The following is a 24,930-nucleotide window of genomic DNA, read 5'->3' on the forward strand; positions in this document are numbered from 1 at the left end:
TACACAGCAGTAGAGCAGGTGCTTTGGGCTGTGCACTCCTGAGCGATGCTCTCTGAGACAGCGGGAACACCACCGTGTTTTATTCCAGCATCCATCTGCATGGCTATGGCCACCGGTATCTTAGCACATCATGGTAACTTTTAACTATCTGAAAGTAAGAAACCCAGCACTGGGTCATCCTCTGGGGGGCCTGTTGTGCAGGAGGAGAGGGAATTTACAGAAGAGCTAAAATATCTTTCTGAATATTAAGCAAACCCTTGAACAAGATTTCAAAACAAATTTCAGGTTTTATGAAGAATGCGTTCCCAGCATTCAACAGCCAGTACCTTCCTCCATCGATTACTGCTCTAAATATTAGGAAGCTGGTAGCCAGATGGATTAGACTGAAGAGAAACAAAACAGCACTCTGCTGCCTTTCGTCCTCACTGTAATATTCTCCTTCTATCCCTGTAACTCCCTCCTCGCTGAATTTGGATTTTAAACCTTTTTAGGAGTGCATGACAGTCAGGTTCAGAATATTTGGGTAACAGGGAAAGCAAGTTTAAGTTAATTTGCCCAGTTTGTCAGAAAACTATGCCTGGCTCTCACCTCTTCTAAAAGAGACAGGTCCTGCTGCTTTTTCACTGAAAATACAAGCAAGCAACGAAAGCCGAGCTCTTCACTCAGAAGAGTGTCATTGTACCCCCACATCAATCCCCTGAGCAGTTCTTTTGCTCCTGCTGCTATCACGATACCCAACTGCCTCACCATCGCCAGCATATTCTGGGTTTTCAAACAGCATGCAAAGGTCTGCTGGTACCACTTCACCACCGGAGAAGGGAGTCACTTCACCAGGCTAACGATCTCTGGAAAGCGAGAGGAGTCCCCTGCGGCGGGATCCAGCCCTCCCCACCATATGCTTTTGGCTGCACCTCCCACAGAGCTACCTCGGTCAGAGCCAGGAGCGCTGCTCTGAGCTGTTTTGCTGTCAGGAAGCTAATGGCATCACCTACAAAGTGTGCTGGGTCTCTGACAAAGGCCACCTGTCAGTCCCCACGCTCGTATTTCCAGCACTAGAGCAAAACACAGGGCAGTGACAGTCATTTTTAAGTGCTTCTCTGAGGCAGTGCTCATGAGCTACCTTCAGACATCATTAAAACCATCGTGCTAGTTACTCCAGCCCTAGGAGCAGCTTGTTTATAAACCTCACCATTAAATAACTGCTGCCAACACAGGGGTTTCTACAGGACCATTGCCCAGGCTACAACAAAGCTCAGGGCACCCTAATCATCACTGCTGCCACAGCTGATGCTGTCAACAGCTAAAGCCCCCAGCAAAGCCCCCTCTGAGCCCATGCAGCCCATCGCAAGGAAAGGATCTGCTACCCCAGAGCACTGCAAGCCACCGTGAGACAACAGATGGGCAGGAAAAGGGAGATGGAGAGCAATGACCAGCCACAGCGTCTACGGGACAGGTCGCAGGCTCTTCAGACGGCTCTCCTGCACTTAGGAGTCACCTTGCTTTCCACCAGGCTCCTTGCTGTGCATCCTCCTGTAATGGAGCACCCAAAGTATTCCCCATTACCTCCTCCGCACCGTGCTTAGGAAGGGCTGTTGGCTTTCTTACAGGATGAAATACTCCAGCGCAGGAATATCTGGGAGCCAGCACAGAGCCTTTGTGCTGCCCAGTGTGAAGGAGCCTCGCAGAAGGGACTGAAAGGACAATGAAACTGTTGGATAACACAAGACAGCGCTGCCGCATATCCAGGATGCCGTGGGCTATTTTTAATCATTATTGGTACTACAGCCATGATACGCTGGGGTTGCTGATCACTGAAACACTGCTTTTGGCCCACGGGGAAAGACAGGGCAGGAACCTTCCTTCTGATTGCCTGGCAAAGACATGCTTAATACGCCACTTCATAAATCAATCACCCCTCAAGCTACTCTTCTGCTTCTCAGCAAACGCTGATTGATCCACCAGGAAAGGAGACTAATGAATGGTCAGTTCTGCCCCGAAACGCATCCAGGGTTCATGGCACCTAAGAACATACTAGTGATTTCCACTGATGATAGAAGAGACAAGCTGCAGTCCAGGATGCCCTGCAAAGAGATGAAAACTACATTCTCCCAGAAATCCTTCACAGGCTAAGAACAGGATAGGCGGCGTCACATGGAAGTCTGCCTCTGGGGATGAACAAAAGAGCCAAAAGGAGACTTTTAACTCCAAATAACCCTCCGAGCACCCACCCCCAAGCCGTGCTCATGCAGTCAACGCCACGGGTTGCTTTAGCAGCATTTTTGTCAGAAGGGGTGTTACATAGTTTGGGAGATATAAAGCCATGACTAACAAAAAAAAAGATCAAGCAAATGAAGCACAAACTTAATTCCTCTTCTTCTACCCTCAAAGCGACAGACCATCAGCTTTGAAACAGAAGGCCCTAGAGAGGGGCGAAGGCCATACTCTGTTTGCAAGAAATTTAACAACCTTATCTAAAACAGTATATATAAAGAAAAATCATTGTTACAAGCAGTTGTGGAAAAGGGGAACAAAGACAGGAAACAGTTGTTAACTGTTAGCTGATCTGACATAAAGGAACACTTTGGAGACCAATTATACTCACCCATCAATCTAATTGATTTGAACCATAAAAGCCTATATAACCAATTATTTGTATAACGTATTAGTTACCAGTCCTCAGTCCGTTGCAGCACTGCTACGATTAAGATGCAAAGTCAACATATAATTGCACAAACTCCTATTTACACCTTTTTTTGCCTACAGTATATGCCACCCTGCACTCGCTTTGAAGCAGACGTACAAGAACATAAAAGTCCAACAGAAACTAGCCAATCCTGCTGGGAATTCTCACAAGTGAAGGAAGAAAAGCACAACATGCACCCACGACCTGAGGCAAGCAGAAAGGAAAATCCCTTTGCAAAGTTCTTAAATGCCTGGCAGTCCAAGGAAAAGCTAGAGCAGCCTCTTGTAATAACCACGGTGTCAGAGCCTGGCTTACACCTCAGGATAACACGGGAAACAAGATCTTTAAAAACTCACCAAACAAAACAAGTTTGTCTGCATCTGCTAGCACTAAACACAAACGGAAATAATTACATCAGTTCACGCACTACAGTAAAGCTTTGGAGCCAAGAGAGGCTGCTGCTTAGGGAAGCAGAAGGTTTCCCCACCTCCCAGCACTGGTAAGAAGCCACTACCAGCCTGCCTGGTGTTGAAGGATCGGAGAATTGCACGGCAATGAAGAGCTACAGACCTGACCACCAGTGGCACACAGTGGTGGCCACCAGAAGCTATGGGGCTGTTGCCGTGAATTTAGCTCGATAGGAACCGAACACACTGCGACATCAGAGCCCCTGTGAACGCTCACACCAGACCAAGGTTAAAACCAGAAATGGTTTTGGCATTCCCACCCTGGTACCCTGCACGACACAGGCACAGCTCAGGTCAAGATGCAGCGAGGCAGAGGGTTTGCTCAGGCAAGTCCTGAGCCTCCTCCGCTCCAGCTGGAGTCAGCACAAACCGCGAGGGCTCAGCAACCTGAGTGATCTCAGGAACGTGAAACGCAACACAGCAAGGGCTGAACTTCAGCTAAACCCTGCTGCCTATCCACATCCATCCGTGGGTTTGCAGAGAGAAAAGACAAAGAAAAAGGCTTGATCTAGAGGCTAAGTCAATAGGATTTTCATTTTGTTTTCAAACAAATTCCTGGAAGCTACTGATGGTAGTGCCAGCCTGGCAAGATGACAAGACCTTCGGTAGAAAGGGGGTTCTTAAAGGAAAGAGAAGAGAGGCATGCAGAGGTGGTTGTCTTCTCCAAAGTCTGCACAAAACCACAGACTAATATCACAGCGAGGTAATGTTTTACTCTTGCGAGTAGCTGAGATGCCCACAGGTGATGGCACATCCATGCTGCCGTTACTTGTTCAGCCTCAAACATCAATAAACACGTAGGGCTGGGATTTAATGAGCTTCCTGCATGTGTACAGTGGCCACTAACACACCGCCAAGCCCTTGCAGAGGTGGCCTCATTTACCAAAGTAAGCTGATTCAGCTAAGCCCAGCATCAATTTCAGCTGAAGAAAGGGATTCAGCATCCCAACACACCGACATTCCCGGCTGGGAACCCCATGCTGATCTGTGCAGGAGCTGAGCAGTCAGCAACGCCCCTGACAATTCCCCTCGGCCCATTTGCAACGCGATGCAGCCCCTACCACAGTTTCCCACCGCGGCCGAGATGCACAGGCTGTGCTTGCCCTGCTGCCAGACGAGCACACCCGGTTCTGTAGTTACCGTCATCTTCACCAAACCCAAATGGCTCTAACACACCACATCAAACTCTCTGTCGTGCCACAGGTGACTGAAGAGCTCCACATCAGCTCCCTAATTAATCGTGTTTCATATGCCTTGATTTTTCCTGTGATCTCATGCCTCATTTTCCCCCATTTGTGATGAAACCTCGGTGCTTTCTCAAGCTGGCGGTTATCACTCACAGCTCCAGAGGCTGCTGCAGCACAGAGAAGCTGCCTGTGGTTAGACCGAGAAGGGCAGAGGCACCTCAGGGCAGTGGCTCGGGCCATCCTGCGTAGGACAGACGACCCAGATCCTCTTCTGACATCCCCTGCCACCCTGAGCATTGCTGCCGCACTAAATACAGTGATCCCCAGCCAGTTCTTCCAGATCTACCCAAGAAATTCTTTTGTTATTATTTTTTATGCTTACGTTGCCCTAAGGAGATCTTGTCTATCGTGCAAGTGTTGGTGCTGGCTTAGAGGAAGGGGAAGATCTGAGGCCAGCTCATCACGCTTACTGACCAACCCAAACCACACATCCCAGTAGCTCTCCGGTGCTCAGTACCAAACCCCCCTGCAGCAGCCCCCCGCGTGCGGGCAGCCTAAGCAGCAGCTGCTGGCCAGCCTTTGGGACTGGGGGGGGTGGCGGGACCCTGCCAGGGAGGAGACGGCTCCGGCAGGGCTTGCTTCTCCACGCTGCAGGCTGGAATCACCACCCCTGACGCGTTCGACAAACACACAGATGTGGTGCTTCGGGACACGGTTTAGTGGTGGGCTTGGCAATCCGGGGTTAAGTTGGACTTGGTCATCTTCAAGGTCTTTTCCAACCTCCATCATTCTATGATTCTACGAGGCTGCTGGCATCTGCCCCACGCCTAGCAAGCAGCAATGGGGAGGAAACGGTGCTGGGGACCCCCTGCTTCCAGGGCCAGGCAGCAAAGCTCAGCGGCGGGGGAACAAGGCAGCCAGACCCCTCCCTGACCCAGGGCAAGGCAAGCTCTGCTCCACATCCAGCTCCCCGCGTGCTGCACTGAAGAAGCCTATTTAGCTGCTCCCTCCTGCCATATAGGAATAACCTGAATCTGGCACAGAGCAAGTTTTGCTGCCCAGGGCTCAGGAGGGGAGACATGCCTTCACCCACTTCCTATGGGGACAGGAACTGAGCCAGCGCAGGAAAACTCACTCTGATCAACAACCACGGAGCCAGAATCAGACCCTGCTCGCACTTTCTACCTGCCCTTGAAGTAAGCAATTCAGGAGCCGAGGCTGAACTCCCCCATCTGTGCCCTGGGCGTGCAGAACCACAAAGGATGCTCTGAGCCTGGGTCTGCCATCCACAGCAAACAAGCCAAGATTTGCTTTAGCACAGCTCCTGCTCAGCAGCTGTCAGCCCTCCTGCAAGCTGTGTGGGAAGTTGAGGGAAAACAGGGTATTCATCTGCCAAACACCTAGACGGTTCCTCAGCAGGCTTTTAGCACAAGGCTGGAGGCTTCCAGCAGGACTAAAACCACCGAGAACTACTCCTGAGCCACACACGTTACCTCTCTTCTGGGGAAACCGCTTTTTGGGGCTCTGAACCAAGGGGAGACAGAAGAGTAATGGAATAGGCAGTTCTGCTTGAGGGCTGCCTCCTCTTGGGTATGCTGTCTCCTAAAATACTCCTATGGGCATGGGTTCTGATCTCCCCCCTCAAAGAGGGTGAGATCCTGCCCCACGCTTTTGCTTCTGCATTAGACTCACAGAGCTACTGAAAGAGAGCCATCTGCATCACTACTTTTATTACTGACAGCAATAAAAGCATCTCAATATATAGCGTCCGTCAGCCACGCACAAGCTCAGTGGTGCTTTGCTAATTACTGAAGTTTTCTGTGCTGACAAAGAGATGCCAAGGGATGCAGCAACCGATGGGGAAAAACTGCACAGAGGAATTTCAATACCGCACCACAGATCCCCTGGGCTAGAAGCGTGTTGTAGCGCCTTGCCACAAGGGCCAGTGGGCACTGCTGGCACCCACATACAGGCACAGGATCTGGTCCTACACCTTGAAGACCACCCATCATACTATACTAGTACTCGTTGGAGACAGGAGCCTAATGTGAGTCAGCATTTAGGGAGCTCTGAGTAGAGAAGCAATTCTCCTTCCACAACTCCAAGCATCTCGCCGGCACCTCCTGTCTCTGGCAGCCTTCTTCACCTGCATGGAGCACCTGCCGTAGACGTTATTGTTTCTGGATGGCACTGGACTGGTGGATTTGCTTTGCACCTCTGGCACACCTCTGGGAACCCGTCATGCATCTCCTCAGCCACGTGTCCCTGAGCAAAGCTCACCTTCCCACACCAAGCTGGTGCTACGCTGCCAGGTTGCAATAAATGTTGTTACTGCAGCAAACTGGGTTTGGTGTAAAATCAGCAGCACTCAGGGCAAGCAGCTTGGGCGTCATCTCACTTGAGCAGGACTTGACAGCTGAAAGAATATCAAAACTTCATGAATACTGACTTGGTTGAGACTAGGACTTACCTCCATAAACTTATTTTCCCACATCCACACGGTCCACACAGGGTGGGCTGAACGTCATCTGGGAAAGGCCAAGTGACCGACAGGACTTTCAGTGGTATTGAAACCTTTTCCAAAGCTGTACGAGTGCTTCGCACGCAGGTTTCAGAAACCCTTTCAAGTACCATAATCTGATGTTAAGGTGCTGGACAGGGATATGCTGGAGCCCAGAACATCCCAAGTCACCCTCATTTCAGTACGAGCTGGGATTTTTCACACCCAGACACATGTACACAGGCGAAAAGGAGGAGTTTAGGCATGTAAAGCACTGAAGGACAAGTTTTCATTGTAAATCATTACGCTCATAGCAGCAAACATTTTCTCCACACTCATCCATAAATTTGTAGCAACAGAACCGCCACCACACACACAGTCTATCCAGGGGACAGTACCTGTGCTCCTAACCAGCCCAAAAGACACACAATTTAAATCAACCAAATCATACACTAAGGGAAAAATTGTGACTTGTTCACATGGAAGAGCTCCATGCTTGCTTAAGCAATGCTAGGGACAGATCTGACCCAGCTTCAGCAGAAATTTAAGCAATGTTCACCTGATCCTGCGTAAGTCACCCTAAGAAGGGTGTGATCCATTGAGAACGACTGCTGCCTGCGAGCAAGTCAGTACTGATACACAGCCAAGCGAGGGAAACGCCTCCCAACACCTTAAACTGCTGTTTTGCTCTTAGCACTTCTGCTTCTTAATAAACACTCTGTTGGTGGCTCTGAAAGAGCAACCCGGCTGCTTTCTGTACGCGCGTCACAGGGAGCCTGCCGTGGTGCCGGACACATTAGCCAGGGCTCGCCACGCGAGGTCAGGGAACGCTGTCTGGTGCTCTGCACTACTCCTGCAATAAGCTCTGCACCACACCTCGAAAGACTGATTGATTAAACGTTTCTGCTTCACTTTAGCAATTCATCTCAGCAGCCTTTCACTTACCTGTACGCTTCAAAGCTAGAGAGATAATCCCTTCATTATCCCCTTGCTCTCCTTCGCAATTGGTAGTTTATTTCAAAATAACTGCAACATTGTACTGGCAGGCAGGAATGAAATCCTGGGTTCATCTCCCAGGGAGCTGCACGTGTTCCTGGGAAAACACCCATCTCAGAGCCAGCAGAGAGTTTATCCCCATGGCCTACCCACACAAATCACTTTTGCAAAGATTGACTATGGGGGAACCAGCTGTTTCAGTAAGAACAAGACTCTCAGGTTTTTCAAAGCAAGCCACAAAGATCCTGGCCCTAATTATTCGCTCACTCTGTTCCGTCACAAAGTATAAACCCTACGGCCCTAATCTCCACTGTCACTGCTCATCTGCCCCAGAGAAATTCTAGCCCTCTGAATTTTATCCTATAGATTCTGTATAGGCATACAAATAAGGCACGTTTTTGTGCTTCCCTAGCTGATATTTCAGTCACCCGTCCTAGAAACTGTCACCCAAAACAATAAGCTCCTCTGAGTGAGCATCAACCATTCTCCGTGAATATGTCAATAACTGAAAAACATTAGACAAAGCTGAAATAAGTCGTAAGGCTACATAAGTGTTTGGAAGATACAGGAGCATTTGTAACTTCCACAAACCCAAGACAACTAAAATGCTCTTTGCCGGGCTAAAGCAGCACACAGTATCCCCTCGGTGAGGACACCACACTTCCAAGGACCAACGCTGAGGAACAGGGACAAACCAAACCTCCCTCTCAGGCGAGAGGAAACACACGCCAAGTGCCTTCACGCAACTGAGGAAGTGCCTCGTTCGGCACCACAACATACCCCTGCTGAGCCAAGGCCGACAGAAGCATTCTAACATGGCGCCTTTTCCTAAAGATATTCCCCACTTACTCTTAAGTGAAGCGTAAAGCTGATGGTGTTTCTGTGGCCTGACCTCAGCTTCTCCTAGCCTAATATAAATGTTACACCTATCTCGGGAGGCAGCGAGCTCTTCCTGCCAAATCCCAAGAGCCCTCAAGTCCTGGCTGCATTAGTCCTGATGTCGTGAGCTGTGGGACGCAGGTGGGAGAAGGCAAAAAGAAAGAACAAGGCTCTGCGGCAAAACAACGTAGAAGCAGTGCAGGGGACAGATGTGTAAGAGACAGCGGCATTGGAGCGAGTCTGACAGAGGCACGCATTCCCACGTCGCGCTTCAAACATAGCACCGCCAAGGAATGAAGCTTCACACGTGCATATGCACACCGTAACGGAGAATCAAGGTTCCTCCCGCCTCCGACTCAGCAACTCCCAGCAAAACCCGATTCCAAAAAACCTCATTCCTGCTTGAGGGGATGCACTTTAAAAGCCCCCTAAACACCAACTATTTGTCACTTTTCTTTGAGGCAAAGCCGGGACAGGGGAGATACACCTGGAGAGGGAATTAAGGTGACCGGGACAACAGGGAATGATGGCAGATGGCAGTCATGGGGGGTGCTGGGTGGAGAGCACCCAGCCGACACCAGCATCCCCCAGGGAGAGACCGGCACACAGCCACACAGAACAAGGGCACACTCAGCCTTTGCCCCTTACCTGCTCACTTAAGCACCGAAACATACAGAGGTTTTGAAAGAAAAGGTTTTAGAAGTAGTCTGCAAAGCAAGCTTAACATTTTTCTGCTTTGAAAGGTCTCTGCTTTGAAGGACGCAGAGACTGGGCACCATGCAGTGCCCAGACCTTACCTGTGTCATAGTGAACTGTCAGGGGCCTGGAATAATCACCAGTCTTCTCTGGGTGGAAGTCCACCGTTACTTGCATGGCATCGCCAATCCCAAGAGTCCCAACGGAGGGATCAACAGAGAAAGGGCTGCAACACGGAGAGGCACATCAGGATTATTGTGGGACCTTTGGGGACTACGTTCCTTCTGCCGTCTAGCTCACTCCAGCTCACCTGTATTAGCAAGGGGCCAAGAAACCACAGTCAGCAGCAGAAAAAGAGAACATACAGGGCCAGGAACTGAGCCACCGACCCGACTCCTGAAGAGCTCCAGCCCTCAGAAGATCCTAAGCGATAAAATGACCTCGTCTCCCCCATACCCTGCATCCAGTTTTCTGCAGCAAGGCTCAAGAGTCTGACTGCTAGCGATACGATCGGAGGAGGGATTTTGAAGGGCACGGAGATGGCAAGAGTTATTTGCATGCACAACTTGACACCGAGTTCCTCAGGAATCCGTCTTTTCCTGCCACCTATAAACCTCAAGAGATGCAAATGTCAAGGCAATACCTGTCCCAGTGAGATTACAGCCTGGAAATCAGACAGGGAGAACAGAAGTTTATTCTTGAATGACCGGAGAATAATTACACTTTAATTGGCAGAATTAATCTATCTTTTTTTTTTTTTTTACCTTGAAAGCATCCTGGGTTTGCCTCAGAAAGGGCACATTTTATCAGCATTTCAATGAAAGCTGTTCTAAGCAAAGAAAAATCTGTACGAGTGCAAAGGCAGATTAGAGTGATACAGAAACAAGAAAACAAGACACAAAAGGAGTATCCCATTTACAGCCTGAACAATTAAATCTCTAGCTAAATGAAGCACCGCTAGCAGGAGCATATCAAGGCACCTTTAACAGGAGGTTTTCTGCGTATTCACAAGCAATGCAGTCTGGGGCTCTGGGTTGTAATCCAGGCTTGGTAACTGTTTGCTTGGCCTACTAGAGAAATTCTGTGCAATGTGTGGGAAATAGTATGAAAATGTGTCGGTGTACTTTAGATTTAACAAGAGCAATTATGATTTGTCGCCAGGTAAACAGCTCTCAGCTGACAGACATAATTCAGTCCTTTAATGCTCAGGGAAAAGTCAGATGCAACATGTTTCTGCACAACAGCAGCTGGGCTTTGCGGCTCTTGTACAGCCTCACTTAGAAAGCAAAAGTTATTGGATTTAGTGCTTTGCTGCTGGTCAATTTGTCACCTTAAAAATATGTGCTGCAGAGTTCTACAGTGATTGGGGAGTGCAGCCCACAGAAATAATGAGAAAAAATGGAGCCATGCGCAAGCTGAGCTTCGCTCATGGAAGCAGTGACAGCTGATGAAATTGCTGGAGTTCCTGCTCATTAAGGAGACACTGATGCAATTGGGGGCCTGACCTGCTCCCATCACGACTAGCAAGAACATCGCCAGTGACTAATGGGGAAGCATTGGGCCCGCAATGTTCACGTGCTGGACCTGAGACTTTTGAGAGGGAGGAGGAAAGCCAAGGCGCCGCCAGCCTCAGAACCGGGCTGCTCTACATGGCCCTGCACCTGCACTGGGGGTTGTGCCTGGTTATACTGGGCAGGGCTCTGCTGGTGCTTGGCTGGGATCACTGCCTGCTGTGGGAAAGGCACAGAAAAATCCCCCCCCCCCCCCCCCCCTTTTTATTTCATTATTTTTACCAGAAACATTGCCGGAACAGAAAAGCTGCTGGTTAAAGGCCACACTTGAGCCCTACCTCCCATCCCATACCCTTCCTACTCCATCCCCATGTCTGCATACCCCTGCCCTCAGATAGCTGGGATGGGAATGACACTCCTGAGGATGACGTCAGGGGATGCCCGAGAAAGTAGATACCTTCATATCTTCAAATTACCAGAGAAGAGGATCCCACCGAGGTCAGGACTCATTCTCAGGACTGAGAAACAGAGCACAAGTCAGACACCGCACCTCCTGCCTCCCACCCCACGCTGTACCCACAGGACAACTTGGTTCCTGCTGTAGCAGGAGCTTGGTATCCCTCACATAGACCTGGTTTTCCAAGACCCAGAGGGATGTAAGGTCCATGCTTAACCTGAACTCTGAACTTCAGTCCACATCACTAAGCTGTTCCCTGCAGCCTACAGATAAGAGATGCTAAGGAAACGTCCCTGACACACTAATAGCCACACGGAAACCACTGCCAACAGACGAAGCTGGCAGGCTAAACTTTGGCCTTTTAGCCATTAATTGTGAGCTGTTCTTTACGGTAATTCTTGTCCTGTTAGATCTACCCTGTTAGTGAATCACTACTGCTCCTGAAAAAACAGGAAAGATAAGGTTTGGAGGTTTATTAATAGCTCTTCTTCTGACATGCTTTTCAACTACGTCCATTTGTACATTTGCTTTGTTGTACAACATCTAAACTGTCACAGGTCCAGATCTCCCAGCGGTGCCTTGCAATCCCCAGCTTGTATAAACTCATCTAGCCGCACCAATCTGAGGGAGACCTTCCCAGCAGAACCCGCTGAGATCTTGCCTGTAATTGCCCTTCAGAAAGGGAACAACCCCAGATTAGTAAGCAATTTCATTGCGATCTGTCTTGGCGTTTACATCTTGCTTGCTTTCACCAGGCATCAGCTCCCCATCTTGACAAAGCTGGGCAAAAGTTAAATCCCATGAGGATACCACGGGCAAAATACTCCTGGCAATTTAGCAACCAACTGACAAGTGAACAACGCTGACAATTCTGTGGCTCAGGCTTTCCCGACTACCGCGCTGCCTTTTCTCCTGCAACCGTACATTTAGTCAGTGCAGCGTGCAACGAGGCTGCAACATACTTCGTCCCATGGTATGTTTCTCTTCTACAACCAAGACCCCTTAACTCCACTGGTGCCTTAATTTGCATTATAAAATCATCTGAGTTTGTGAGAATTGATTTCATTAAAAGCTGCCTCCAACCCCAAGACCGACAGTTATATTACTGGTGATTGAATTGCCCCCTCTGTCAACTAAGACCTATTGCAGGAAAAAAACCCCAAAGATCACTTAATCTTGGCATACGTAATTTTTTGGTAATGGTATAAAAGCCAAAGTCGAGCACTGTAACCACTCCAGTAAACACAGTCTGTTAGGTCAAAGCATCCAAGACTCCATCTCCATACTGAAAAAATCCTGCACAGAGCCAGCATCTCACAAGCTCTCTCTTTCCCTCTTTCCCTGCACGTAGGCTCTGTTGTCACATCCCTGTACATCCCATGGTAACTCTCCAGCCCCACACCTCCGTGTAGTATAATGGGTACTGCAGGGAGGGATGCAAGGCGGCTCCTAGCACTGTGCCATGTAGGATCATTTCCTGAGCTTCCAGAGCTTGATGGGACATTCCTAAATGGACCTTCTCAGACAGATCCTCTCTAACCCATAGCACAGCACAGCACAGTGTAACGTCAGGAAAAGGCAGTGCTGCACTGAGATCTGCTTCCAGGCACCATTTTCAACTGAAATGTACTGGAATGACATTTATCTCCGTGAATGCCGTGGAGAAGAAACTCAATAACCAGCCTTAACAATGAGAACGGCAGGAAAAGACTTTTTATATTTATACTATTATTATTTTTTTTATTACTACACTATGCAGTGAACAGCTGGGTATGGGCATGCAGGGGGAGGACAGGCACAAAGCCAAGCTGCATAATGGGGAGTGCTTTGGTGTTAGGGTCCCTGCGCCCCCCCCCGCCCTTATTAAAGAGGAGTCAAAACGTGGCCATGTTTTCTGGTAGATACCATGGCAAGGGAGAGTTCTGAACAAGCAACAGCAGAAGGATGCTGAATTGGCCCCGTGGATTCATTTGAGAGCTCTGCCGTGGAGTGAAATACACCACACAAGTCCTTAGATAAAGTTGTAAGAGGCAAGGAATGTCCTTATGAAGTGACCCGCTGCAAGAGCAGAGCTCGCGGTACTGACCGAGAGGAAAGGTTAGCATTGGAGATGGGCTGAAAAATGCACTGCAGGTGAAAGCTGGTAGGTTACACTTGATGCCATAGAGAAGGGAATCTTGAGAAAGGAGGCAGAGAGGTGACAGGAGCAGCGCCGTGGACTAGGAAACTGTGGCGCCTGCAGCTGCCTTGCAAAGGGGCAAGAGCCTGAATTCGCCCAGGCCAGAAGACAGAAGTTGCAGCAGCTAAGAAGTCTCAGTCGTGCAGAGAGAGTATAAAGGACACAGAGGCCAGCTGATGGTCTACAAACTTTGATCTCTCATTCCCTTCTACTCCACTAAGCCTCCTCCCCCTCTCACGCGCACGCATGCTTACACATAGCGGCACACAAAGCTATTACGTGATATTAATATTGGCTTTAACACAACACTACATCCGTACTCAGCAAAAGTTAAGCACACACTAAAGCTGCTTCAGTTCTCCACTAAATAGGAAGAAGCTAAAACAGTCCTGAATGTAAGTCTGTAAGGCTAGCACTCCTACCACCTATGCCATAACTCTTAAATACTGCGTCTCGTATCTACACATTAAGCTCTCCAGGACAGGAAACATCACTCATTAATGTCCAAAGCACAGGTTTAAGTGTTTGTGATGCTGAACAGCCATTATGGGAGTCATTCAAAAGCATGCATGACATTAAACTAAAAACTTCCCCTGTCGTTAATAACGATGCAGCCTTGGTTACAGCCTCTAACGCAGGGAAATTAATCCCCTGACATGAGGAGGAAAGCGGTCTCTCCCGCGAAAGCCTCTGTAAGTAGAGTTGTTCAAAGACAATTAACAGCTAATGACCTACTCGCCTGTGGAGCAGTGTATTGGTGAGACTCTCCAGCCAACTTGTCATGCCAGCTGGGAGGTCAGTTCTTTTCTGCTGGGGCTGCTGGAGCCACTGAGCTCACCTGGGACCTCGGGGCAGGCACCTGAGCAACTGCTCACAGCACAAGCAGCAGGGAACCCACTGTCACCCAGTGCAGTCCCCAGCACTGGCTGGGAAAACCACTCCTGGCCCACCATGGCCTCATCGCACAGGGAGAACGTGGTTGTTCTGCTCCCAGGCTGCAAGGGGACGTGGTGACCTGGTCAAGAGTGGGGAGCACTCAGATTTTGAGTGGAGGATACAAGCTTGGGGGAGTACAGTCGAGATACTGGAGGGCTGGGCTGCTATTCAGGGGACACAGCAGAACCGCATGCAGCCGAGGGATGGAAAATGCAAAAACCTGTATTTGGGATGGAAGAATCCCTGGCAGTACAGTCTGGTGGGCACGAAAGCCTTTCTACAGAAGAGGAGCTTAGGGGCTGGAGCACAGCACATACAGGGAGATGCTGGGATAAATGGCTTCGCACAGCCTTGAGAAGGAAAGACGAAGGCTGGTATCACTTGGTCTTACTTTTCGTGTTGAGTGCACACCTGATCAAACTTTGACACTGGTCTTGCTTTGAGCACTGTGTTTGCTCAGATGATCTCCAGAGGTCTCTTCCAAAGTTATTCTAGGATTTTATCTTCTCCAGCAGCCCAATTCCATTTCACATGTTCCCCAGATTTCTCATATTATTTCCTATACATCTGTGCATATATATAGGCAGATGGTAGACACACAGGCATTAGAGGAACTCAACCTTTAAGAAAGTTCCCAATGAGGAATTCATTATGACATTTTGCTGAACACTTAAAGCAAAAAAAAATAAAAGAGCAGAAAGACAGGAACCTCAGAGTATTTAAAAAAGAAATCTGAATGAAAGTGGGGGACGACCTAATTAGAATAAAACGCTGCTTATATTCAAAGATCATCAGTTTGAAATTTCAAACTGGCTTTCAAAAGTTCATAACAAAATGGAAGAGATGACTGATGCCTTTGGCTGACATGGGAAATCTTACCAGCTTTTGATCTCTGCACACATGCAATCCAGTTCTTCAGAATTGTACTTTCTTGTGTAGTTTGAAATAAAGCTTTCGTAACGCTTCCCATCCCTTTGCTGCAAATCAGGACTGAAACATTCAATTGATGAAGTTCAGCATAAAATCCGTATCAAGCAGGATTCAACATACGCTGTATCACTCAATAGAACAGTTGGCAAGGACATGGCCAAGAGATGCTACACACGACTGGGTACTTGTTTTGGTGGTGACGACTAGATCTGGAAATCCCAGAGGGAAGCTGTACAGGGATTTACAAGTTCCTGCCTATGTATTTCCACAGTGAAAAGAAGCAGCCTGCTTGAACAGCATCCTGGAAGCCTGCTTCAACAGCCTTGCCAGGCTTTGGTAGAAGCCTCTTGGACCTTCACATTTCCCAGGAGAAAGAGCAAAGAGCCTTCTCTTGACCCCTGTTTTCCTGGGGAAGAAACCGAAGCAACTCAGGTGCACTAAGGCAGACAGCAGGTCTTTGCTGCATTCTGGACCTCAGCTCCTACACCAAAACCTCTGGGACCAAGCAACACGGAGCTAACTACCAGCCAGCTGAAGTGGTTTCCTTGCAGGTGCAGTTTCCAAAACACATTATCCTCTCCAGTTCAGCAAACTGGAAAACCAGTGACTGTCTTCTCAGACCAAGAGGAACAGTACAGGCTGTCCACGACACAGCACACATCAGGCGCTTGACCAGGAGACTGCCGAAATGCCACGTGCTTGTGGCCTCCCAGGGAATGGGTATATTTGGCCAATAGGGCCACATAACCATTTCAGAAGGTTCTGAAGATCAAGGGGGTTGCTGGTAGCTACTACAGCATGCTAGAGCACTTTCCAGGAGATCTGAGAGAGACAAAGCTCTAGAAAAGGCTCCCAACCCACGCACCAGGTATTTGCTGCACCTTTTGCCTGTGCGCCCATTGGCATTCTGCTTTGGGGCTAAAGTGCAGGTTTGAAGCCGCTGCCAGCTCATCTCCACTTAAGAGCTCATTCTAATGAAGAATAGTGGATCCCAGGGACCAGATCAAACCTACTGGAAAACCAGGTTCTGGACCCCACAGGGTTTTTGTCAGGGTCTCAATACCAGTTGCTTTGATCTATCATCTCTGATTGCACTTGCTACTATAGACAAACTGCTGGTAAAGCTGATGATAAATTCTTAAATGTCTCTTCCACCAGCTCAGAGCTTGCCCATTTCTTAACACTGCCTTTGGTCTTCAGGAACTGAGCTCCTAGAGCTGTCGTCTGCCCCGCAGGATCTTATACAGCCCAAGGGCAGTCCAGCTGCCTTCCTACATTTGCTCGTTCAATCTAACAGAATCAGTCTTGCACGACTGTGCACTGAAGACACCGTTGCACTATAAAACTCCACTCTGCAGCTTGCAGAGTTTTAGCAGAGGCTGCGCCATGCTTCAAACACTATAATCAACAGCAAACCCCACGTGCCCTGCCCATTTCCAGCCACGGCAGCAGTACAGCAGCTCACATGCTCTGGCTCCTTTTTGTTGCTGTTTACCAACTATACCATCACACAACAGTGTTTTGCACAAAAAGAGATGAGCTCCCTACCTCTGAGTGCTGATGCAGTAGCGGGCCGCCCCGTTACCGATGTTGCGAACCAGCAGTGTTTTCTGGGTGCTGTACTTGACTGGACAGGCTGAGAAGTTCACCTGGTCGGGGAAGTCCAGGATAGCTCGGGCACCTATAGCTCGGAGAGGCACAGCAAACTTCTCCCCTTTCTGTGATGCAGATGAGCTCGTGGAAATAATCCTGCAGGGAAAGAAACAATCTCAGCACAATGCTTTTAGTACTTTCCCCACGGCAGAAGGAAAACTGCTGTTTTCTATGACTGTAGCAGTATCATTCAGTAACGACACAGTACTTTTTACCTTCATGAGCTTTCATTCCAGTAGCATGACTTGCACAGGGTCGTTAACTTGCAAAGGAGAAACAACCCCACTGATTCACCTGCTTTTGCAGCAAGCGGGCAGCACCACAATTATCTGATGCTTTGATTCTGAGACACCAGAACAGTCTCTTCATGCAAGGGATCACAGCACTAACGCAACCTGCTTCGATCGCCACTGCAGACTATTGGAAGCACCACTGAGAACCCAGCTGTGCCACAGCACTAACTCCAGTGCCAGCAACGCGGCGACCTCGTTGAAGCTTGGCAGGGGATGCTCAGGTACACTTTCAAAAGGACTTCACCACATGCATAGTCAACGGTCAGTCTTCGGTGAAATACTTCACAAGCTGGACACGGTAATTGCGGCAGCGTCAGGGCAGTGCAGGGTACGGCTGTATTTCCTGCCCCTTCTCACAGCGTTATAGGGCCAAGGCTGGGGACACGCACCCTTCAAAAGCCACCTGATCCATCTCCCCACACCAGAGCTGGCTCAGCTCCAGACCCAAACTGTTTTTGCGAGAGGTTTCACAAGTACCTAAAAGCGCTAACAGTTCCACCCCTGCCCTCAGCAGCCTATGCCACCTCTGCGCTAGAATTAAAGGGTGTTAGTTCTTCCTGTGTCTGAACTCCGTTTCCCTTTACATCTCACCCAGCCTCAGGGGACACAGGAGACAGCTCTGGCTGATGCCGTAATCACACCCCTCTGTAAGGTCTGTTCTAGAGGAGTAAGTGACGGCGTGCCTGGTTAGCACACCCACCCCAGGCAGGCGGCATCGGGAGCTGCACACGGGGGACACTCAGACACCCCACCAGAGCAAAGCCGGCTGTGCAGTCCCAGCCACTGCCTTCTGCAGAACAGAGCCAGGCAATCCCCCCCGCGCCCCGGCTGTCTGGCGTTTAGCAGCAGGAAGGCAAATCAAATTACCAAAATCATGTTACTGTAGAGATGAGCAGAGCAGTCTCCAGATGTATGGCGTGGCATCGCTGCGCTGGAACTATCACCTTGCCCCCACTGAAATCAGTGGTAAATCTGCTGCCATAGGGCCAGGAGCCATTACCCCCAGCAGCGCTCTTATGGATGAGCTGATAAAAACTCTGCTTCTCGTCACTCACTGGCTGCCCTGATTTTTTCCTCAGTGCTTTTAATTAATTTGATATTTTTATCACTGTTGAAGCAGCAAGCGCTTTAGGATTTTAATGATTTAGGAATTGCATACAGCAGCAAACTCCCTTCAGCAGAACCGATCCAGACTCCCCCACAGCTGGGATTTCCTGCTCCCGTCCCCATCCCCTCCTGGAAGGGCCCTAAGGCAGCCAGCCCAGGCACAGACACGTACCTATTGCTCTAACGCAAGCGCTGACAGCCAGCGCCTCACCCACCACCCAGCACCTCGCCTACCACCTGCTCAGCTGGGGTTTAAGCTTGTCAATACAGATGCTGCCCCACCCAAGACAAAAAGAATAATCTCCTTTTCTAGACATCTCAAATATTCACCCTAGAAACTGCAGAAGGGCTTTTGCTTTTCCTATTTGGAAGGTAAAATACTAGGAAGGGAACTGCAGCAAGCAACCTGCATGATTTAATACCGCATTTCAGGAAAGCGTTTCATCTTCAGCAAGTCGTTCTGAATTGGCAATTTTGTACCCAATCTTGCAGCCTAAGCCCTCTAAAATAAAAGCTATGGGCAGCCCATATGAATTTAAAGCACCTATTATCTGGGTACTTCACGTCCTGCACTGTTTCGATCCTCAGAAACTCATTGGCAAATGAAGAATGTTATTTGCTTTTGTTGTTGTTGTTCTTTTGGCCACACTACTGTAACAAAGGCATTGCAAAGCCAATTGAAAGCTACCTGCCTTATTAAGTCTTGGCATGCCATATTTACTTAGCTCCCTCTTTCAGGTGCCAGGTAGGCAGAGGAGGATGCAAGTTCAGATCAGCAGGAGGATAAAGAAAAAAGGAACTTCAACAACTGGAGCTACTTGGAGCAAGTAAAAGGAAGTAATTGTCAAGGCGTTGTCATTGCTAAGGAGCAAATGGATCAACAGCAATGCAATTAAGAGCCCAAGAAATAAATCCCCCCCAAAAGCAAGCACAGGCAGCCTTCCCAGCTCCGTTGCTGGTGAGGGGCGCTGGGACCACCTGCACAGCAATGCACAAGGGATTTCTCCAGGGACCTGAGGGCAAGGCTAAAGCAACAGGGATTTGGTTTCACAGAGACAACCGCGACCTTGAGAGAGAAAGATGCCTCTCGCCATTCATGCAGATGCACATTATGCTCCAAGCCCCCTCTCCAGGGACACCGTGGGACATGGCATCCCGTGCAAGGCTTGACTCAGCACTTCAGAGCGGGCTGACCCTTCAGCCACGCTCTACCACCCCACCAACGTGGGACCTTGCACCAGGCTGAATGCAGCGTCAGCCCAAACAGGGGGAAACCCAAGGCAAGAGGGGTGCTAGGCAGAAGCTGGCTGTTTGTGCCACTGTGAACCCATGGTCCCTTAAGCTTTTGAAAGCTGAACTGCCCTCCCTTGGGGGCAACAGGTTGCAAAGTCTCTACTGCAGCACTGCCTCGTGTTACCAGGGCGCTAACGCTGCTACGCACTTGCTTGCAGCCTAGGGGCACAGTTGAGACCAGTTCAAAATGTTGTTCTGCTTCGCAACTGCAAACCCTTAGCAGACTGTTTAAGACCAGGTTTCTAAATAAACGTGCCTGGATGACAGAGGGGTTGCATCCCATCTATGCTTTAAAGTTTGCTGTGTTTAGACACAGCTTCAGGCTATAGGTTTTCATGAAAATACGACTTCATCCTGCATACAACTCCCCTCTCAGTTTCAAGGAAGATACAGACAGTTGTACGATGGTTCCCCTTCTCGTGCTCCCCTGTGACAAGCAGTAAATTACAAGCTCTGGCCTTCCAGGTATCACCACTGGCATCTGAACTGGCACCCACTGAGACTGAAGCAGCTGCTCGTCTTGGGTGTTGTTTCAGGCTCTTTGTAAACTCAGGCTAACAGTAATTACTGTCACAGCAATATCGACCCTAACTGCCCAGAACCCCAAACTCAGATGTCAGTTTCCCTGCATAACCTATCCCAAATGCTTCACTGAATTCCTTGCAGCAGCCAACTTGCAAAGAAAAGATCCTTGTAGCATGAGGTAACACGGCAAGCCACGCAGGGAAAGCTCCCGCTGAAACCCTGATATCAGAAAGGCTGGAAAATAAGGGCCGTGACAACAGAGGAGAGACCAGAGGATGAAGATCCGTTCGCAGCAGAGGGGATGCCCCTGCGCCTGCCCCCCTCAGCCGCCGGTTCGCAGGAGTCTTTGAAATGAGTCACTTGGCTTCAGGTTCCTGTGGCGCCGTGCCATTTGCCTTGGTCTTCTGCCCCTTTCCTCCTCACAAGAGTCATCTTAAAAGTATTCTCGGAATGGCTTCTGTGCACAACAAAACATCTAACAGGGCTGGGCTGAATTTTAAAGGACTTCATTTCAGTCATGCAATAACTCACTCTCCTGTCATACTTCAGAGTAATCAATGTGCATTAATTCAGTCTCCACTGAGCATCAGCAATGAATTTCACAAACCTCACAGACTGAACTTGCATCGCCTGAAAACAGTGCACTGCTACAGTGAAAAGAGCAAGAGGGCAACACAGAATAAGCTCTGCTATGTTTTTATGTGCTTCTTACTTCCTTCTTCCTTTACAATAAACTACTAATAAGCCTGAAGGACACACAAATGGAAGTATTTCTGTCTGTTGTTTATCTGCCAGTCAGTGCCACAATGGTTTCCAGTTCAGCAGAGGCCGTCAGACCATAACGCAAGAACACACGGGAACAGGGGCTGGCACGAGAACACCCACGCTGTACAATGGAGCCATAAAACAGAAACGTGCAAATCAGAAGCAGCAAGAGTAACAAACTGGAAATGTTGCCCAGCAGAAAAATTAGCAGTTCATTTATAACACAAGTGCCAATAAACCAAAAGGCACACCAGCTATTTCTTTTCTGACAGTCCAAGCACGTGGCACATTCCCAAATGACTGCGAGACAGTAGGAAACTGCTCATTTTCCAAGAAAGGGCTACGTGGCATTTCAGCCACTAACAACTCACATGGCCCTATTACTTAGGGCTGAGGCACAATTTTACTCCTTTCAATCAGGAGTGACTTCACTGAAGTCAGACTTACTCCAGGGAAGAACAGATTCAAAGCAAGAGAATGACACAAACCAGCTCCTCATCAGGAAGGCCCGGACCCCACTTCACTGGGTTATCCACAGTCCCTGTGGATCATGCAGTATCAGAGATGTAGGGGTTATTCAAAGGCAGCACTCCTGAGCCTTCCACAACTAACACACAGATACTCTGCAGGCAAGCAACTGCAAGCCCAACACAGGTGGCTTTACAGAACCGTCTCCCAAAGCCTGCCTCTTGGCTAAGGGCTTTTCAAGGTGCTCTGCACATCCTGACCATGCTACTGATGCATTTCTAGCTGAGCGACAGCACTCCGGCACTTTGCTGACTCACACTCCACCAAGTATGAGACAAAAAGTTCGATTTATACAACATTCTGGTTCTGCTGTAGAGTCCCCATGTGCTCCTCACCAAGCAGCCCACATCCCTCTCCCAATGCCCTGCAAGGAGCACAAAACCCAGGTCGGCAGAAACGGCCAGGGTGTCGCTCAAGCTGTGCAGAGAACCTCGCTGGCACAGCTCCCTAATGCCACACACTCACCAGTTCAAGGGCAAGACAAGGGGCAAAGTACTGGACATGAGTGCTCCTGGGAGTTATCTCACCCTACTTCTATTTGGGGTGATGTTCATGTGTTGCTCTGCTGCTTCTCTGTAGTTGAAGAGCAGCTCTTTGCCCTTCATGGGAACCGATTTACTTCCATCCCAAAAATGAATGCTCATGAATACTAATCAATCACATTTTAAAGGAAGCAGTGTCCCCTGCAAAGCCTACCTCGGTGAGATTAAGCTCTTATGTCACTTGGGCAGTATGGAGAACTGCCCTAGGCCAACATCATTTTAACCTTCCATACGAATGACGTAAAACAATTTCTCAGTCCCTCCCCAAAGCAACAGATCATTTCACAAGCATGGGGAGCCAGGCACCACAGGGCATTTCCTCTCTAGTTTGCTACAGCCATGCTGTTTGAGGATAGGACAGGGTGTTCAACTAAGTCTAAGCAGCAAACGGAAGATGAGAGAACAGCTGTGCCCAAAGAGAGCCTGCACCTCTGGCCTGGTGCAGAAACACCAGCTGGCTCAGAGCGACCCCCTCACCTTGCATCACCCACAAAGTCACGCAAAGAACTGTGCCAAGAGGCAGCAGAGTGCTGGTGCAAAGAGTCAGCCTGTCTGTCTGTGTTCCCCTGCAGGGCTTCCTCCCTTCCATGCCAGGTACCAAACCCTTTTGCGTTAACAAGCCTCCAGGTAACACCGCCGCCCCTTCACATCACGGCACAGTGCCAGACTTGCCAGGGCCACAGCACCGATGTTCCAACCTCTGAGCAAAAGCACGGCACACGGGGCAGGGAATAGGTGCCAGCTGACACAGCAACCACAGCCCCATGCACGCAGGCACAGCCACACCAGCGTGACTGCCCAAAGGCTCCAGGCTAACACTCTGCCTGCAGATGCTACCTGCCCCTTCACTCCTGTGTGCGCTCCAGATGCCTCAGTCCTCTGCAGCACACCAGCCTCCTGCTGGTTAAAGACATCTGGAGCTCAGCGTGTCTGGGCCAGGCTGGCTCCCTGCCACGAGCACAGCGCATCTTCTCCCCTAGAATCACAGCTGGAGCACAGGTGGGCAAGTATCCTCAGGGGCAGCACAGCGGCAAGGCTGGAACACAGAGGGTATGAAAAAGCATCACCTTCGCTCCAGCCCAGGGTGAGGCAGGGAACTGGTTGCCAGATGGGAAAGGGGAAAGCTCTCTGGATCTAGCCATTCCCCTAGCGTTTTCCATCATAATTAAGCCCCTAACATCGAGTAGAGAGGTGCGATGGCTAAACACCTTATCAGCACCCCTCCCTGCCATTTCCCTACTGTCCCACGTGCACCTTCCCCTGCAAACGCCCAGGAAAGCACAGGGAGGGAACGCACAGCTCGTCAGTCCCTGCTGCGGTGGCATCGCATGGTGCTGCCAGCCAGGATGTGACCAGCTGCAGGCTGCCTGACCACAGCCTAGAGCAAACCTCGCAGCACGGCATGGGCTATAACCGGTGTGCAAGAAAAGTGCCGGCTTCAGACAGAGCGTTCCGCCGTCTCACTACCGCGTCCAACACGATACGCATTCAAGAAGCGACTCCAGTTTTCAAAGGTGGTGGTCCTCACTCTGATCAGGCTCAGCTTTGGGTCCTCCAAACAACAGGTTTGTATTTATGCAAACAGGCTTTTGTATTTATAATTATCAGAGCAAACCCGTAATTATGCAGCAATGGTCAGATACTAGAAACCAACACCATGAGAGGCCACCCCACCACACAGTGCACTCTTATCCCTGAAGCCAACAGACATGGCATTAAACGTTCCAGCACTGAAGGATAATCACAGTCTGAAGCATAGAAGAGCCTCCAGCCTATGACAGCATCATCTTCACCACAGGAAAAGTTTCCCCCAGCTGCAGATCCAGTGCAATGCCACCGAAACCAGGACAGTGCCTCAAAACCCACAGCAGATGCCCTGTTCTGAACCCAGCCCCGCAGGTTCACCTCCCACTGAAGGCACACATCTCTCGGGACCTCCAGTCTCACCTTGTTCTCATCAGGGGAGAAAACGATGCGGAAAGTCGCAAGCATGCCAGGCAGTACCTTGCGGCACACAGCATGGTGGCTGATCAGCTTGAAATAAGGTGAGCTCTCCGAGATGACCTTCACCAGCCCAGGAACCTGCAGAAAAGACAGGAAAGTATGATCTTGCAGCTTGTGGAAACAGGAGGAGAAGAGACCTGGTGATACCACCTTCGCAAAGCACTTTTAGCTCTGGAGGTACATGCACGTAACACATAAGAGTGAACATTAATCCCTTCTGCCTGGGCAAAACAGCTCGAGGCCAGAGGCAGCAGGGCGATGAAGGAAGGGCCAAGCAGGGAAGACACCAGCAGCACGGCGGTATAATATCTGAATCAAGTCACCCGTGTATTCAATAAGCCCAGAGAATCTGCTGGCTTCTGCCCGTACACATCCAGGCAGACATGCCCCTAGAAGGGGCATGTATTATCTGAAGGCCAAACAGTACGTGTTAATCCTGGCGGAAGGAAGAAATTCACTTTAACGTGCTGGGTTTGAGCGGGGCAGTCAAGCTGCGGTGCTACAGCCATGTAGGCAGACCAGCAAGAGGGGACCACAGATACTGTGGCCTTACTGGGAATAAAAGCAGCAAATGAAGAGAAAAAGGAGGAGACACAGGAAGACAAAGAGACAACCCCAGAAACAGAGAGATGGCTGGGAAAATCCAAAGGGAGCTGGAAAGAAGCAAGGGAGAAGCACAATATGCCACAAGGAAAGGCTGATGCAGAGGATGAGAGCCAGCAACCTGGCCAAGTGATGGAAAGCCAGGCGACCCCCCAGGCTGTGCCTATCAACTAGGGGCTTCAAAGGCATTTTCTGC

The 24,930-nt window shown here is 49.6% G+C and overlaps 1 pseudogene; it reads right to left on the reverse strand.

The window, feature by feature from the left end:
- LOC130143372 (hydrocephalus-inducing protein homolog) overlaps positions 1-24,930 on the reverse strand; it is a 66,612-nt pseudogene that overhangs the window by 35,893 nt on the left and 5,789 nt on the right.

The sequence above is a fragment of the Falco biarmicus genome, unplaced genomic scaffold (assembly GCF_023638135.1).
Source record: "Falco biarmicus isolate bFalBia1 unplaced genomic scaffold, bFalBia1.pri scaffold_27, whole genome shotgun sequence".
NCBI classification, from domain to species: Eukaryota; Metazoa; Chordata; class Aves; order Falconiformes; family Falconidae; genus Falco; species Falco biarmicus.